The sequence below is a fragment of the Podarcis filfolensis genome (assembly GCF_964270895.1).
Source record: "Podarcis filfolensis genome assembly, chromosome: 2".
Taxonomy (NCBI): domain Eukaryota; kingdom Metazoa; phylum Chordata; class Lepidosauria; order Squamata; family Lacertidae; genus Podarcis; species Podarcis filfolensis.
In genome coordinates this window covers 23711233-23727907 of record NC_139605.1, presented here as the reverse complement: position 1 = coordinate 23727907, position 16675 = coordinate 23711233, and the positions used below count along the sequence as shown (strand labels likewise).

Below are 16675 nucleotides of genomic sequence, written 5' to 3'. Positions count from 1 at the left end.
GGTGTTAAAGTTTCAGGTGTTTCAGTGCAGAGGAAAAATAAGGGTGATACAGGGTTTTCTCAAAGCACCTATGCATTTGCAACACTGACTTTGCAAAACAAATTATCACTTTCACCCCAGACTATTTAAGGGATAAAGAAGGGGTTTCCTTGAAGTTCCTCTACATGTTTGTGAGGTTTTTGGTTGTTGTTTTTTTAAACATGGCAATGATCTTAGCTCTTGTTGAAGTCAGTAGCACGTGGCCAGGATTTTGCACCTGGAAACTTGGCCGGCAGTTTGCAAGCCCAGGGAGAAGCCGTTCAGGGTTTCAAGAGGTGCTACTCCAGCATTTTCTGTCTCCGCGCAGGTCTGAAAAGGGATCACTCAGTTTTGTATTTTTTAACACGAGTCCTCGTCTCTGTTACACCTGGGAAGGTGATATTTCACATGGGGCTGTAATTGCAGAAACTCAAACTAAATGCAGACACTTCAATCACAATAGGAGAGATCAGGCAGCAGTGCCTGCCTCATCCCTGCTGAGCAGCAGCTGGAGAAAGTCTGGCGATTTAACTATGTGTGTTCCAGTATTAGTGCTTGACTGTTCCATGACACAAGCATAGGAAACAGCTCCAGGGGGCTGTGGGCGCTTGGGCTCCCACCATAATATAATTGTGGGGGCCAGGCACCCACAAAGTCAACGAGCAAAGCCAGAAAGAGGCAGCCAGCCTCTGTGGTGCCGCTGCCTCAGAGAGAGAAGCAGCCAGCCAGCGAGGCACCCTTTTCAGGAGATAGGGGGCTTTATGCCTCTGAGTCCTTCCCCATGGAAAAGGGTACCTTGCTGGCTGCAGAGAGGAGGAGGAGCCCCCCCCCCCAAATGACACAATATTGCACGCCGTGCATGTGATGTCACACACTCCTTGCAGAGATGGCACCCCTGGACACAGGAGAGGACTTTCGAGACTGGTACAATAACATAAATATTTGCATAGGCCTTGCTAGCCACTGAAATGTCCCTGCACTAGTATGGTGATGGGGCAACCTCAGAAATCCCCCATTGTGCCTGCCAAGGCCCTCTACCCATTCCCACTTTAACAAAAAAAATGTGGGTTTTGTTGTTGTTCGGCAAGGTGTGCGAGGGATGCTACCTGCTTTTTTTTTTTTTGCAAATTTTCTTCTGTGATGTAGGTATTTAGTGATGCTCATGAGAGCTTCTCAGTTTTTCAAACACGCCCCTGTGCCCCACAGGTTTGTGGCAGGCCCTCTGCCCAGATAGGCAGGAGCTCTTCAAAGTCTCAGGCAGCAGCTACTCCTAGACAGGGGCGACTCTACTATTAGGCAGAGTGAGGGAGCATATTTAGGATGTGATGAAAAGGCAGAGGTACTTGTGGAATGGACTCCCTCCGGAGATGGTGGACTCTCATTCCTAGGAGCTTTTTAAAGAGAGGCTGGATGACCATCTGTCATGGCTGCTGTAGCTGAGATACCTGCATTGCAGGGTGTTGACCATCAGGTTCCCTTCCAACTCTACAATTCTAGGATTTTCCATCTCAGGTGCTAAAATAGGATGGCACACCATCTAAAATCAGTTTCTTGCTTTGCTAATAGAAGCACTGCCTAGTTTCTCCTGATTCAGCCTGTCTAGGAACTGCCTATGACAGTGCTTCCTAATTAGCTAAGTACTGTGGACCCCATTTTTCAAAAGCCAAGCCATGGATCCCCTACTTCTGAAAAATCTTGATATGTCTATGGTAGTTTTTTGTTATGTGAATGGTTCCACAGACACCCTAGGTGAGTTACATGGACCCCTGGGGTCCACGGACCACCAATTGTGAACCACTAGCCTAAGGGATGGAGACAGACCTGGGGTAAAGCCAATGTTTGTACTTTCAGTGATGAGGAAGCAGCCATGGTTAATGCCATTTGTTCCCAAGAGACCTTGCTGCAGCCTGATAGGAACAAAGTGGTTGGGGTCACACCTCTTCTCTTCCCCCCCCCCTTCCCAACCCAGTGGGCCGAAAGGGGAGGGACCAATCACTCTGGCAAGAGATGATGATGAACAATTTGATTTATTACCCGCCCTTCACACTAAGGTCCCAGGGCAGGTTACAGCAAAACACAACATTTAAAAACAAGTTGAAACAATTTACAATCACAAAAATAGGGCTGGCCCTAAAAAATACTGTATTTACGCAAATTTAATGCACCATTGAATCTAATGCGCACCTCAATTTTCAATACCTTGAAACCAAATAAATAAATAAATAAATAAATAAATAAATAAATAAATCTGGCACTATCAAGTCTAATGCACCCCTTCATTTCTGCAATGTGATTTGGCCCCCAAAAGGGGCACGTTACATTCGAGTAAACGCATCAAACTGTTTGCAGATGGCTTTTGAAATTAGCCTGAGGATCATATGCAAACCAGAGTCTAAGGGTTGCCCATTTCTGCTTTAGAAGCAAGTTGCTGAACAGAAGCAGATATGTTAGTAGGTTACTACTAGTTTTAATGACACTCTCCCACCCTTAGTGCAACACTCACAATATTGATTCATGCTTCTGGTGCTCTTCCTTTAGAGCTGTCTTACGTTATTTTATTTGCATATTTCTCACATTTACACACTCATCCTTCCTCCAAGGAATTAAAGGCAGCAGCCATGCAGGTTATAGGCAGCTGGTTGGCCACTGTGAGAACAGGATGCTAGGCCTATGGCCTGCTCCAGCACAACTGTTATTAAAGTAAAGGTAAAGGTACCCCTGACGGTTAGGTCCAGTCACGGACGACTCTGGGGTGGCGCACTCATCTTGCTCTATAGGCCGAGGGAGCCGGCATTTGTCCGCAGACAGCTTCTGGGTCATGTGGCCAGCATGACTAAGCTGCTACTGATGAACCAGAGCAGCACATGGAAACACCGTTTACCTTCCCGCCAGAGCGTTACCTATTTATCTACTTGCACTTTGACGTGCTTTCGAACTGCTAGATGGGCAGAAGCTGGGACCGAGCAACGGGAGCTCACCCCGTCGTGGGTATTCAAACCGCTGACCTTCTGATCGGCAAGCCCTAGGCTCTGTGGCTTAGACCACAGCGCCACCCGCGTCCCATCTCTCTGTTATTGTTGTTGTTCAGTCGTTTAGTCATGTCCGACTCTTCGTGACCCCATGGACCAGAGCACACCAGGCACTCCTGTCTTCCACTGCCTCCCGCAGTTTGGTCAGACTCATGTTTGTGGCTTCGAGAACACTGTCCAACCATCTCATCCTCTGTCGTCCCCTTCTCCTTGTGCCCTCCATCTTTCCTAACATCAGGGTCTTTTCCAGGGAGTCTTCTCTTCTCATGAGGTGGCCAAAGTATTGGAGCCTCAGCTTCACGATCTGTCCTTCCAGTGACCACTCAGGGCTGATTTCCTTAAGAATGGATGTGTTTGATCTTCTTGCAGTCCATGGGACTCTCAAGAGTCTCCTCCAGCACCATAATTCAAAAGCATCTCTCTGTTATTAGGTCATCCCATTTATGCTATCTAAAGATTGACTGAGCCAAAACCACTTCGTTAGCTTCATGGAAAGGAAAGGATCAGACACAAGTCTACGTAAAACACTACACCAGTTGGGGACTATGATATGCTGAGAATCTGTGCCTGTACCTAATCACTCCAGTAAGGGTTGGCATAGTTTGGTGCAAAGATTAGAGTATCAAACAAGGGCCTGGGACACAAAGGTTCAAATTCGCAGTAAGCTATGAAACTCATTGGGCAATTCACTTTCTCTCAGCTTAACCCTACCTCACAGGGATGCCATGAGAATAAAATTGACAGGTGGAGGACCATGCATGCCACTTTGGGCTTGGAGAAAAGGTGGGGTATAAGGAAATAAACAAATGTGTCATTTATAGGCATTAATATCCCCGCTGGTACTGCTTAGAAAAAGAGCACCTGTTGCATACACAAAGCCCCTAGTCCAAACCCTGACTTTAGAAGCAAGTCCAAGAGGGATATGCTAGTGAGCTTGGGGGGATCACAAGGTTTGAAGAACCACAGGTAGACTGGGATCATAAACCCTCAACCTAAAAAAACCCCAATCATTCTAGATCAAGCATCTCCCATGGGTGAAAAATACTGTCTATTGGGTAGGGGAATGGAAAAACAAGGGAACTGGGAATGGAATGGAATATCGTAGGGAAGGGCATGGCTGGCAGAAATCCTGAACAGGAGCACTCCACACTGGAACATTTTGTTACTGCAAAACCAAATACCTAACAGTGCATTTTATTGTAAGCCATTCTGACACCCTCCTTTTTAAAGGTCCAAATAGCAGGCTACAAATGTGTTTGAAATCAATATAAATACAAGTAAATAAATGTGGAAAGTTATGTATTGGCTTCTGCGGAAATGAGCACCAAACCACTAGCGGAGAAGAATAATGAATAAGCACAATAAAATATATCATATATTGATATATATTGTGGTATATATGTATCACAGTGAAGGGGGGGGACCTTTCCTTTTGGGGCATGTATGACGTGCAGTTTATGATCCCAATCCCCCCTCTCAAGCATCTCTCTAAAACAAGGTGGGCGATTCATTATTCTAGCCTATGCTACTCATAGCATTAAAATGCTAAAATTGAGGGGGAGGGTAATTCTGTCACACACACACACACACACACACACACACACGCCTCCAATTATCTTTTCCACCACAAGATGTTTCTTCTGTCCATGACTGCTCACACTTCAGCAATCTTGCCAGCAAGCTTCAAATAATGTATTTTTTTTTAAAAAAAGAAAACCCTTTCCCAAAGCCACAGGCATGAACACAACAGCTTGAACAGGCCTAGTGCCTAAGGGGGGGTTAGAGGTTCCTCTATGTAAAGAATGACACTTAAAAACTTGCCAGGATTTTGCAGGCGTGCAGAATTTTTTTTTATTAGTAAAAAAACAACAAATAACACACAAACACCCTTTGGGTGTAAACTCCATTTGCCTGGCTGAGCGTTGGAGGCCTCCCCTCGCAGCCCAATCAACGGCCTCCCCCCTTTCTTTCCTTGGTGGCGGAGGGAGGTTGTCCCAGGTGGATCGACAAGGGAGGCAAGTTTTCTGCCTGGAGAGGAGAGAGAGAGAGGGAGGGAGGGAGGGAGGGAGGGAGGGAGGGAAAGAGAGTTGTGTGCCGGGGCTGGGAAAGCGGGGAGCCTTGCAAGGCAGCTGCGTTGCCCTTTTCCTGCACTCCACTCCTCCAAACGTCTGAGCAACCAGTTTGCTGCGAGAAACATGTTAATTGCCAACGGAGCTCATTAAGGCATGCACATGCAAAACACAGCGAGGGAGATTAAATGGACAAAAGCGCAATAATGAACTGTCAACAATCGAGCCCATCTACAAGACCAGGAGCACTCAAGAATGAGGCATTTAGAGGCAACAAAGGATTGTCTGGGACAGGAAGAAAGGACGACCTAGACTTTTGTTGAGTCAACACAATTGATTACAAATGAGAGATTAACAGGATAGCTTCGGAGTTTTTTTTTGAAGGAGGTAGAAGAGAAAAGTCCAATTAAGTCCACCGAATGTTAACTACATCGCTTTTTCCACCAGTCCCAGCCCCGCAGAAATTCTCATTAAACCATCCCTGGCGATCCCCCTTTTTGGAAAGTAATTTGTCTCCCTGATGGAGCAGAGAAAGGAGGAGAAAGAAGCGCGAGTTCTTGGCACAATGAGCTTAGGAGACACACTGCAAAGAGCCAAAGGGGGAGTTAATGAGCATCTGACAAGCCGCTTGGATCTAGGCCTGGCAGAACAGTGATGAAAAGATGGAATTGGCCAACAACTATTCTTTAGATCAAACATAAAAAGGCCAATCTGAAACAGGCCTGCTCAAAGCTGGTGGGGAGAAAGAAAAGAAAAGCCCCCGCTGTGGGGATGGAGTGCAGCCCTCAACTGCTCCCCCCAAATCAGGATGGGAAATGCATTGGCATGTCCTGCCCCTGCCCCCTCACCCCCCACCCCAATTGCTGAACGGCCCATCCTTAAGCTCCACTCCCCTGTCCTGAGCAATGCACTCCAAAGCTTTCCAATTAGGGTATGAATGGGGATTTGCGGACCCACTGCATTTTGGGGAGAGATAATAAAATTCATACACTTTTTTTTAAAACCGTCCCTAAGTGTTGGAGATTAGGGTGAGGTCTTCAGGAGGGGCAAGGTTTCCCCATCATTTACCGCTGCTAGATTCCTCTTAAGCCCCAGGAAGGCGGTGGGCATCTTGGGTCCGGTAGGGTTGGATTAACAGGTAAAAAAATATGGACAGGTAGGCACTGTTTATTTCAGGGACAGGGAGAGGAGCTTCTTCACCTAGTAGGTCTGGAGCAGGGGTCAGCAAACATTTTTAGCAGGGGGCCAGTCCACTGTTCCTCAGACCCTGTGGGGGGCTGGACTATATTTTTTTTGGGGGGGGGGGAATGAACAAATTCCTATGCCCCACAAATAACCCAGAGATGCATTTTAAATAAAAGCACACATTCTACTCGTGTAAAAACACCAGGCAGGCTCCACAAATGACCCAGAGATGCATTTTAAAGAAAAGGATGCATTCTAATGTAAAAATACACTGATTCCCGGACCATCTGCAGGCCGGATTGAGAAGGCGATTGGGCCAGATCCGGCCCCCGGGCCTTAGTTTGCCTATCCATGGTCTGGAGTCTGAAGTGCCATTTGCTCTGTTTGTGGACTGTGCGTGCATTGACTCTGGCTTTGCTGTTGGATACTCTTGACAACAACAAAAACTCCCCCAGTTTTTATGAAGACCTATAGCTATCTATAGTGATTCAGCGGGGTGAGGAGAATCTGTCAGCCTCCAGATGTTGGGGGCTGCAGCTCTCATGACCATGCTGGCTGGGGTTGATGAATGCCAACATCTGGAAGGCCACAAGTTCCGCACCCTAAGGAATTCCTGGTAGCCCCTGAAGAATGACCAGGGTCTCCTCCTCCCCCAGGCACCTGGGTGATGGTTATGACTGGTGTGGGTGCCCAAACAAGGTCCTTCTATGGATCTTCCAGCTCTTTCTTTATTGCCCCCTGGAGCAGGCAAGGCCAGAGCTAGCCATCCGAATGGTGACTCTTTCAAGTGCCGTAATTTCCCATGGACCACAATGACTTTCTCATCAACGCACCCCCACGTACCGAAAAGCTGGTATTTACCACATCAGGGAGCCTGTTTGTTCTCAAGCTTTCCCACTGCAGTGGTAAACACCATCTGTCACCAGGTATGCATGTGGGGGAGGAGTGTGTGTATATAGACATACAGACACACACGCACCTGCCACATGAAACTGACGAGGTAAAATCATCTCATGGTGAAAATTACCAAGGGCCAATGGGGATTTCTCCTGAACTTTTCAGATCTTCATCCGCAAAGGCATAGCTATGAGTAGCTGTTGGTACACATCTGAAACATGGGTGAGCTCCCTAGTCACTCCTTTGCTAACCTAGGATCTGCATTGCTGGATGAGTGAGCAGGTGCACACATGTTCCCAATAGCAGCTCCTTGTGAATGCTACCTGACCCTGATGGAGGTCTCTGTATGTTCCCAAAGCACAGCTACAAGCACAAATCAATTCAGTATGTGTCCAGAACAAATGTAGAGAAGGGTCTAAAAAGAAGGAAGGAAGGGGAAGGCAACCTATAGAGACGATGAAGGGTTGAAGCAAGGAGCCTTGCGAAGGCAGAAAATCTCCCGTCACATGATATAGGGACAGATTTCTTCTTACCTCTCAGATCATTATGGATTAATCCCTGACTAATAAAAAAGCAAGATTGGTTGCTTCATCTCATTTCAGTTTTTCTCTACAACAACTGCATGACATCACAGCACCCATTGTTCCACCTCCTGTTGTGACCATAGCAGAATGTGTACTATTAAGAGTCCAGGAGTGCTTCATACAGCAGAAGACTCTGTACCTGTCCAGTTTCCCCTAGAGAATGTTCTGACATTGGTATTTTATACTTGGAAATGGAATGGTTTTGCGAGTTTATTTCACCTTCATTCTCTTTGTTCCATTTTTTCCCCTCGTTGGTCTCCTGCATTCTCCTTAATCTGATAGTGCTGGACTTGCTGATACATATTCCCGAAAGTACTATCGTACTGCTCATCACTGCAGTATGGATTCCTGTTTGGCGCACCTATATTTCCGTGGATTAGTAGATTGGGGTGGGGGTGGAGATCGCAGCAACGCTGGTGTCAATCTAAATTCTCCCGCTTGCCAGTTCTGATGATAAGAAAATCTACTACAACAATACTTTTTTAAAAAAATGCAGACTTGGGGATATGTACACAGAGGCAAGTGGCACCTGCACTTGTGAGCACATATGCGGGTACTCAGTGCATCTTTTCCCAAAGAGTTTAAAAATATAACATGAACACAAAACCACCCTTTTATCCTAGGGTGTGTGAATAGGTATGCATGGAATAAAAATAAAAATGTGGACAGTATTTCACAGTAGGCAGCCATAGCATAACTGAAATGAAACAAAACAAATGCCGCCACTCAGAATGAGAACACACAAGCTACATATATCCACATGGGAAATTATGTTATACTGAGCCAGACCAGTTGGTCTATCTGGCCCAGTATTGTCCATTGCAGGGATGGGACCCTGTGGTTTCTCAAAGGTTGTTGGACTCCCATTATCCTTCACTGGGGTGGATGGGAGTTAAAGGACAACAACATCAAGTTTGTGTGTCACAGGTTTCCCATCCCTGGACTACTCCAAGGTCTCAGACTGACAACTTTACCATCATGGTACCAAAGATCCTTGGAGGAGGATGTCAGGGATTTAACTGGGAACTTTATGGATTCAAAGCACAGCCTCTCCTACAGAGCTATGGCTCCTCTCCATATCCCCACCTCCAAAGGTTGATGCTCCTTTAGTCAGTAATGCTGGATAGGAGAAATCAAATACAGGGTGACCTGGGGTTCTACCTTCTTCTTCCAACTGAGATGAGAGGGAGGATCGTATCCTGCATGACCACATCAAGGAACACAAGAGCTCTCTGGGTTGATGGCTGGAGGGCTCTCACACATAGAGATATTGCTGGTGGTATCTGGTACCCATTGGTTATTGGTGGGGCAGAAGGCAGGGAGACCAACCTTATATGGAACCAGTGCCAGCAACAGGCAGAGCCAAAGAATTCTAGTTTTGTCGCCATCTTCCTCTCTGCTGAGTTCTTCAAAGGGCAACACTGAGACTAAGGAGGAGGAGGATGAAGAAGACTAGAAGTGCTGCCATATGGACTGGTTGAAGCAAGCAGGTAGGCAGGAGGGAACTGGCTGGGGACAGATTGAGGTTGCTGGGGCAGTGCCCCATTTGACCTAGTGGTCCACCCTCCAGTGAGGACAGAGCAAGGTCAGTGGGCACTGAATGCTGTCTATTGGGTGGGGGAGGAAAGGTGGTAAAGGGGAAGGGGGTATCCTGAAAGGTGTGGCTAAGTGGGTAGAACACAGATCATGAGGATGCCACACGACCACATTTTAGCCCTATTCACATATTGTTCATGTGCTCATTACTATGATGACTATGGAGTGGGGTTGCACTTCTAGTTCTATCCCCCCCCCCCCGCGACATCACATTTCCTTCTGCACATTTCCTGAAGTAAAAGGCCACCCTCTTTCAGCAGGGGCAAGAGAGCCTTAAGGCTTGTAGGAGGATATTCTTCAGAAGAAAAACTAAGTGCGGAGCACCAAAAACAGCCCAAGCACATCTTGGGCAGGGAGCAAGCCATCCTTAACTGTGACCCTTTGGCTGCTGTCCATACAAGTGACTGGCTGCTAATTTTTCTTAGGCACTGGATTTGCAGGCGCAGTAGCGGTGACGAGAAAGCCTGCCTCCTCTCCAGTGGAGGCCAGCCAATTAGGGCAAACAGGGCATTGTCCCACCAACCTCACCCTCACACTGGCCTAGAGAGTGGTACTGGTTGCCACCTTCATCCTTTCAGTGTTGCCCTTGTAGTATCCAGCAGGGAGGAGGATGGGGACGAAGCTGGAATTTGCTGGCTCCGCCTGTCACTGGCTGTGCTGTCACCTACTGTTGGGTTCCATGCCTTCTGCCCTACCACTCCCAATGGGACACTGGGTCCCGGGATTCACAGAGAGGGTGCAATGCATCCCTTTGTGCAGCAGAGACACATATTGAACCCTGCAGGGGTCCTTGCAATATGCAAGTCCTCCCCCCCCCCCCGCCCAATTCCACCCATGATATTGGAAATAATTTTGCTAGTATAATTGGAAGTGAGGGCACCATGTGGCTTCTTAAAGCCAACTGATACAGGAAGGAGGGCACCAGAGACCCTTTGGTGTCATATTATTAAAAAAAATAAAATCTCGTGAACTGCCAAGATGACTCTTTCCACTTCCTTCCCTGCCTGCTTTTTGGCAGTCATCAAGCCGTTCTGCAGAAATAGCTTTTCATGTCTAACCAGCCTCTTCCTTCTGATTCATTTTGTTAACAAACTGGGGATGTCACTAGCCTGGATTGTGCCATCGCTGAAGGCATCCAGCACAAGGAGAAAGAGGAGGCTGACTGCAGGCAAAAAAGCACAATTGTACCCAATGAGTGACTTGGCAATCAAATACTTGGGGGTGAGGACGGGGGAAGAGAAAGCGTCTGGAAATCAGAACAGTGTGGGTCAGCGCTGGCTCTTCAAGCACATTCTAAATACAGTTCATAGACGACACAGAGGAACAGTGACAGACTTCACTTCATTCAAGCACCAAACCAGTTTCGAGAGATTAGGTCTCACACAGTTTTTTTTTGCTATGGGTATTTTTCTCCTCCTCCCAAGGAAGCACAAAGGCTAGCTGATCTCTCGTTTCCTTTGAGTTGTCATTGCTATTAAGTGATTAAGAATATACAATACCTCTTGGGTCTCTCTCTCTCTTATTATCTGGCATACAGTTTCAGGTTTATGTCTGCAAAACCGCAAGAGAAATAATTTAACTGGGCAGGCTGGTAAGACACAGTTTAAAAGAAACCTGTCCGTTTTTGGAGGGAAGGTGTTATTGGTGACATAGTAGTAGGGAACTTGGGAACTAAAAAAATTGACTTGTTATCTTGGACAGATACATACTAACTGTACATTATCAATCAGTTATGATGAATTCATATGAAATGGAAAATGAGCCTTCATGGCTATGCAATGTTTAGAAGTGAAGCAGCTATTGGGCCTTTAAAGACAGCCTGCGATACATGCACTTTTCTTATAGCCATTTTATCAAGGATTTAGCTTCTTTTTACCTTCCCTCCAATAAAATGCCGTAAACTGTGCAATCCTATGCATATTTACTCATAGTTTATGGAAGAGACATCGAAGATCATCAATGGAAGGGGCAATGAGGATCAGCACAGCCTTCTCAGGGAAGACAGCATCTTAATTTTTTCTAAGTGTGCTAATGCAGTTATGGCATGCAGTTGTTTGAACATGAACTCTAGATATATGCCCATTGTAATGAGGGGTGGGGTCTTTATAGAGCAGGGATGGGATTCCAAGTCCTAATAGCTTCAGGGGTAAGGGATGATGGGTGCTGGAGGGACACATTTTCCTCAAACTACTACTACTAGTACTACTAAAGGTAAAGGTAAAGGTACCCCTGCCTGTACGGGCCAGTCTTGACAGACTCTAGGGTTGTGCGCTCATCTCACTCTATAGGCCGGGAGCCAGCGCTGTCTGCAGACACTTCCGGGTCACGTGGCCAGCGTGACAAAGCTGCTCTGGCGAGCCAGAGCCGCACACGGAAACGCCGTTTACCTTCCCGCTAGTAAGCGGTCCCTATTTATCTACTTGCACCCAGGGGTGCTTTTGAACTGCTAGGTTGGCAGGCGCTGGGACCGAGCAGCGGGAGCGCACCCCGCCGCGGGGATTCGAACCGCCGACCATGCGATCGGCAAGTCCTAGGCGCTGAGGTTTTACCCACAGCGCCACCCGCGTCCCACTACTACTACTTTATTATTATTTATACCCTGCCCATCTGGCTGGGTTTCCCCAGCCACTCTGGGTGGCTCCCAAAAGAATATGAAAAACACGATAAAACATCAAACATTAAACACTTCCCTAAACAGGGTTGCCTTCAGATGTCTTCTAAAAGTCGGATAGTTCTATTTCCTTAACATCTGATGGGAGGGTGTTCCACAGGGCAGGCACCACTACCAAGAAAGCCCTCTACCTGGTTCCCTGTAACCTCACTTCTCGCAGTAAGGGAAGTGCCAGAAGGCCCTTGGCGCTGAACCTCAATGTCCAGGCTGAACAATGGGGTAGAGACGCTCCTTCAGGTATACTGGACCGAGGCCATTTAGGGTTTAAAGGTCAGCACGAACACTTTGAATTGTGCTCGGAAACATACTGAGAGCCAATGTAGGTCTTTCAAGACCGGTGTTATGTGGTCTTGGCGGCTACAGCCAGTCATCAGTCTAGCTGCCGCATTCTGGTTTATTTGTAGTTTCCGGGTCACCTTCAAAGGTAGCCCCAGGTAGAGTGCATTGCAGTAGTCCAAGCAGAAGATAACCAGAGCATGCACTACTCTTGCAAGACAGTCCATGGGCAGGTAGGGTCTCAGCCTGCGTACCAGATGGAGCTGGTAGACAGCTGCCCTTGACACAGAATTGATCTGCGCCTCCATGGACAGCTGTGACTCCAAAATGACTCCCAGGCTGCGCACCTGGTCCTTCAGGGGCACAGTTACCCCATTCAGGACCAGGGAGTCCTTCACACCTGCCCGCCCCATCCCTCTGAAACAGTACTTGTTATAGAGTATCAATATTTCAGCAACCCATTGACATAGAATGTAACTCTGTGATTCAGTGGTCCATATGATGGAGGCTGAATCATTCAGTGTCAGAGAGATGCAGGTTTGGGCCTGATCACAGCATTCTCTCCAAGGGCAACAATGAACTCTTCTCCATAGAAGTGAATGACAGCCTTTCATTTATATGGGAGGCTACAAGGGAGAGGGAATCCAAGAACCAGTTAGTGAGATAGATAGGTGACGGACAAAATCCTGGCCCATTGGGGATCAATCTTTAGCCTGCTGTTTTTTATGCTTAAATTCAGAACAGGGGATTGTATATTATCATACCTGCTTATAGTCTGTGTTCAAAACAAGGCTAGTTACACATTACTATTCTACAGTAATATTCTCTAAAGAAGTCTTTTTTGGGGATACCATTGAAACATATGTTTGATACCCACTAGCACTGAGATTATTATTCTATTTAAACACCAGAGGGAGGAAGAGCAGGATACGACTGACATATAAACTGGATTTTATGCAGAATCATGGACTGTGAAATGGTTCTCAGTGATATTGCTGAATTGCTTTTTATTTAGGTGATTTGCAAAAACATATTATTTATTATTATTTATTGCATTTGTCTAAATAATAATAACCACGTTCTTGCAAATCACCTGAAATTTATTGCCTGAATAAAAAGCAAATAAAGGAGCACAAAAACACACTTTGGCCTAGTAAATGGTGTCATGATTTTTTCCTGTACATAGGAATCTGCCTTATACTAACTCGTATTAGTCCACCTAGCTTAGTACTGTCTACATAGATTGGCAGCAGTTCTCTAGGATTTCAGAACAGATCTCTCCCAGCCCTACCCAGAGATGCCAGCAATTAAACATGGGACATTTTCGTGCCCCACATCCTTGTTATTAGGTATCCCCACATTCTGGGAGGTAGCCTGATTTTCCATGACCTTTCCCCTCCATCCCTGCCCTTGACTCCAGGGCCAATTTAAAGCCAGAAAGTGTGTTTTGCAGTACCCTATGTGCAGACAAAGAGACACAGGTGGTGCTGTGGGTTAAACCACAGAGCCTAGGACTTGCCGATCAGAAGGTTGGCGGTTCGAATCCCCGCGACAGGGTGAGCTCCTGTTGCTCGGTCCCTGCTCCTGCCAACCTAGCAGTTCGAAAGCACGTCAAAGTGCAAGTAGATAAATAGGTACCACTCCGGCGGGAAGGTAAAACGGCGTTTCCGTACGCTGCTCTGGTGTCCCAGAAGCGGTTTAGTCATGCTGACCACATGACCCGGAAGCTGTACGGCGGCTCCCTCGGCCAATAAAGCAAGATGAGCACCGCAACCCCCGAGTCGGCCACAACTGGACCTAATGGTCAGGGGTCCCTTTACCTTTATGTGCAGACAAGGAAACATGATATCAAGAATAAGCAGTGATATTTCTGTTTTCTCAAGCAAGGGTGTTTCAGTGCACATCCCCCTTTGCACTCCTAAGATTTATTCAACATTGCCAGGGCAATATTTGTCCTTCAGAAAGAGGTATGTGCATAGCAGGCACTATTTACTTATTAGCATTTAAAAGCTGCTTAGTCTTTCAGGTATATTGAATGCAGTGTTGGATTGTGTCCATGGGATTTCTGTATATCTGCACTGATGGGTAGCATATCAGTCGGGGTGAATTTTGTCAAGCGGATTGCCTTAGAAGACATGAAAAAGAAGGCAACCAGTCTCTTCCCAGTGCTGCATTTTTGACAAAAGAACTCTGCTCTTTACAAAACATGGGTGGAAACCAACGCCAGCCAAACAGTCTTCCTATCCTCCTGAAACACCCAGAAGTTTTCTCTAGAGGGTTTAGGGAACCTTCCACAACAGATTGAGGTGGGGGCTGTATGTAGTGGGAGGAAAGAAGCAAGAAGCCCAGTTGTGCAATGTTGAATGTAGCCCACAACAATCTTGTTAGAAAACTATTTTTAAAAAATGCAAGAAATGCTGTACACATTCTGTTTTATGGAAAGTTGCTTTGATATCCAGCGAGCTGTAGGATCAACTAAATTCTACATGTAGATTAACTGCAATTTGGCACGCTCTTGCACCCTAAACTATGGTTAACCTTAACTATGATTTGTCTGAAAAAAGACAGCTTCGTAACTCATGGTTTGAAGTTGGCTTGTCTTGAACAAATCATAGTTAGAATACTACAATTTGTTTGAAGAACACAAGCCACAAGGAATAAAAAAAATAGAGATGAAAGCTGCCATTGCCTCCTCTCACAAACAGTGGAAGAGAGAGGAGGTTTGGCTCATTCTTGTCACCATAAGTCTTGGCTTATTGTAATGTCTGAATGCATCCATGCTGTGTGTACTAGTTGCTGAAAATTAAGGAAAACAAGGATAAAGAGATGATTATTTTAAAACCTGAAATAAACATCCATTCATGAATTCACCATATGCAAGCTTGCGTCTCCAACACCAATTTATACAGCAGTAAATACCTGACTATATGTAGAAGGTGCAATATGAAGAAGTTATTAGCAGCATTTGTTGGGGCCAAAGGGCAGTCTATAAATTTCAGATTATTATTTTTTAAGTGTGCCTTCAAAAGTAGGAATATTTCTTACTTTTTGCCTTTTTCCTTCTTTGCTTCTATTCCCTTCCACACTTTTCCAACCTTCACACGCTTCCCCTAGTGACCAACTGTCCCTTCCAAGAGAAACCCATCTCACCCTTTTGAGAACCATGGAATTAGTTCCAACTATACTCTCAGTTCTTTTCATTTTCTCCTAAATTAAAGTGAATTAATTTTTAAAACATATTTTAGGGAAGGCTTGCGGAAATTGTCTGAAGACACACATGGAAGTCTAGTTTATGTATTTTTGAGAAATCTTTCATAACAAGCTGTAATTGTTGCATCGTCTCTATCCTCCTACATGCAGTGGTGTTCGTAAAACCCAAGCTGTGGATCAGCTCTTTATATTTTCTCTTAATTCAACTGCATGGCAAAGAACCAAATTTTACAGAAGAAAACATTACCAACTTGTCTTCATGACAGAACACTGAGTAGGTATAAAATTGCGATGGTCTCTATGCCAGGTTTTGTTTTCTGTGTGTTGTTGTTTCTTTTTTTTCTTTCTTTTTTTAAAAAACAACCTCTCTGCTTCTAAGATGAAAGCCTAATTTGATATTTTTGTAGTTATATAACAGTAATATTTTGTGACATTTTGTATTGTGACACTATAGATGAAATTGTCATCGGACTGACACCCTTTACTGTTTATTCCTTAATTACAACTGTTAACAACACTGCAGAGAAGCGTGCTAATCTGCCATCACATATTATGAAAACAACGTTATTGTTACAAACACCAACACCCACTCAACAGGATAGTTCTAAGACGGCAGTTTCTGTTAATTTTTTTTTTTTAAAGAAAACCTGATTAGTTTAATGGACACTTCAGTAGCAAAGGGGGTAAAAAGTTGACAGCAAACTTCTAGCCACCTTATTTTAAAATGGAAACATTTATGGAATGGCAATTTAGAAGTGATTATTGGTTGGTACATTTTAAAGTAATTTAAATTTAGCTATCCAGGTTACTCCCTGAAGTTATGTTTATACATCTTTTCCCCCAACCTCCCCAGCTTTCAAATCTTTTAGTAAAACATGTGGCGGCACTGTGTCTGCTCCCTCTGCTGGCCACACATCCTGCTAATTGCCTCCTTGCTCTCATCGTCCCTCCATGGAATTTTGTAAGTCTAGCTGCCACTATCCCACAATCATCTTGCTGCTGGTGGTGCGTCTTGCTCTTCACAGCCCAAGAACTAAAGGAAATCGTCCACTTGATGAGAGGAAACTCTCAACTGAAGCATCATGGGGCAAGCCAGCTATATCACTAGGAAACAAAGGACAAACATACTTCACTAAAGGG

At 45.5% G+C, this 16675-nt stretch overlaps 1 long non-coding RNA gene across 1 annotated transcript; it reads right to left on the bottom strand.

Annotated features, from left to right (window-relative positions):
• Positions 1-4868: 4868 nt before the first annotated feature.
• LOC310756220 lies at positions 4869-7720 on the bottom strand. The gene is made up of 2 exons (XR_014544766.1): positions 7281-7720; positions 4869-5075 (listed from the first exon to the last, which is right to left on the bottom strand). It is a non-coding gene; the product is annotated as an uncharacterized lncRNA (long non-coding RNA).
• Positions 7721-16675: the final 8955 nt, after the last annotated feature.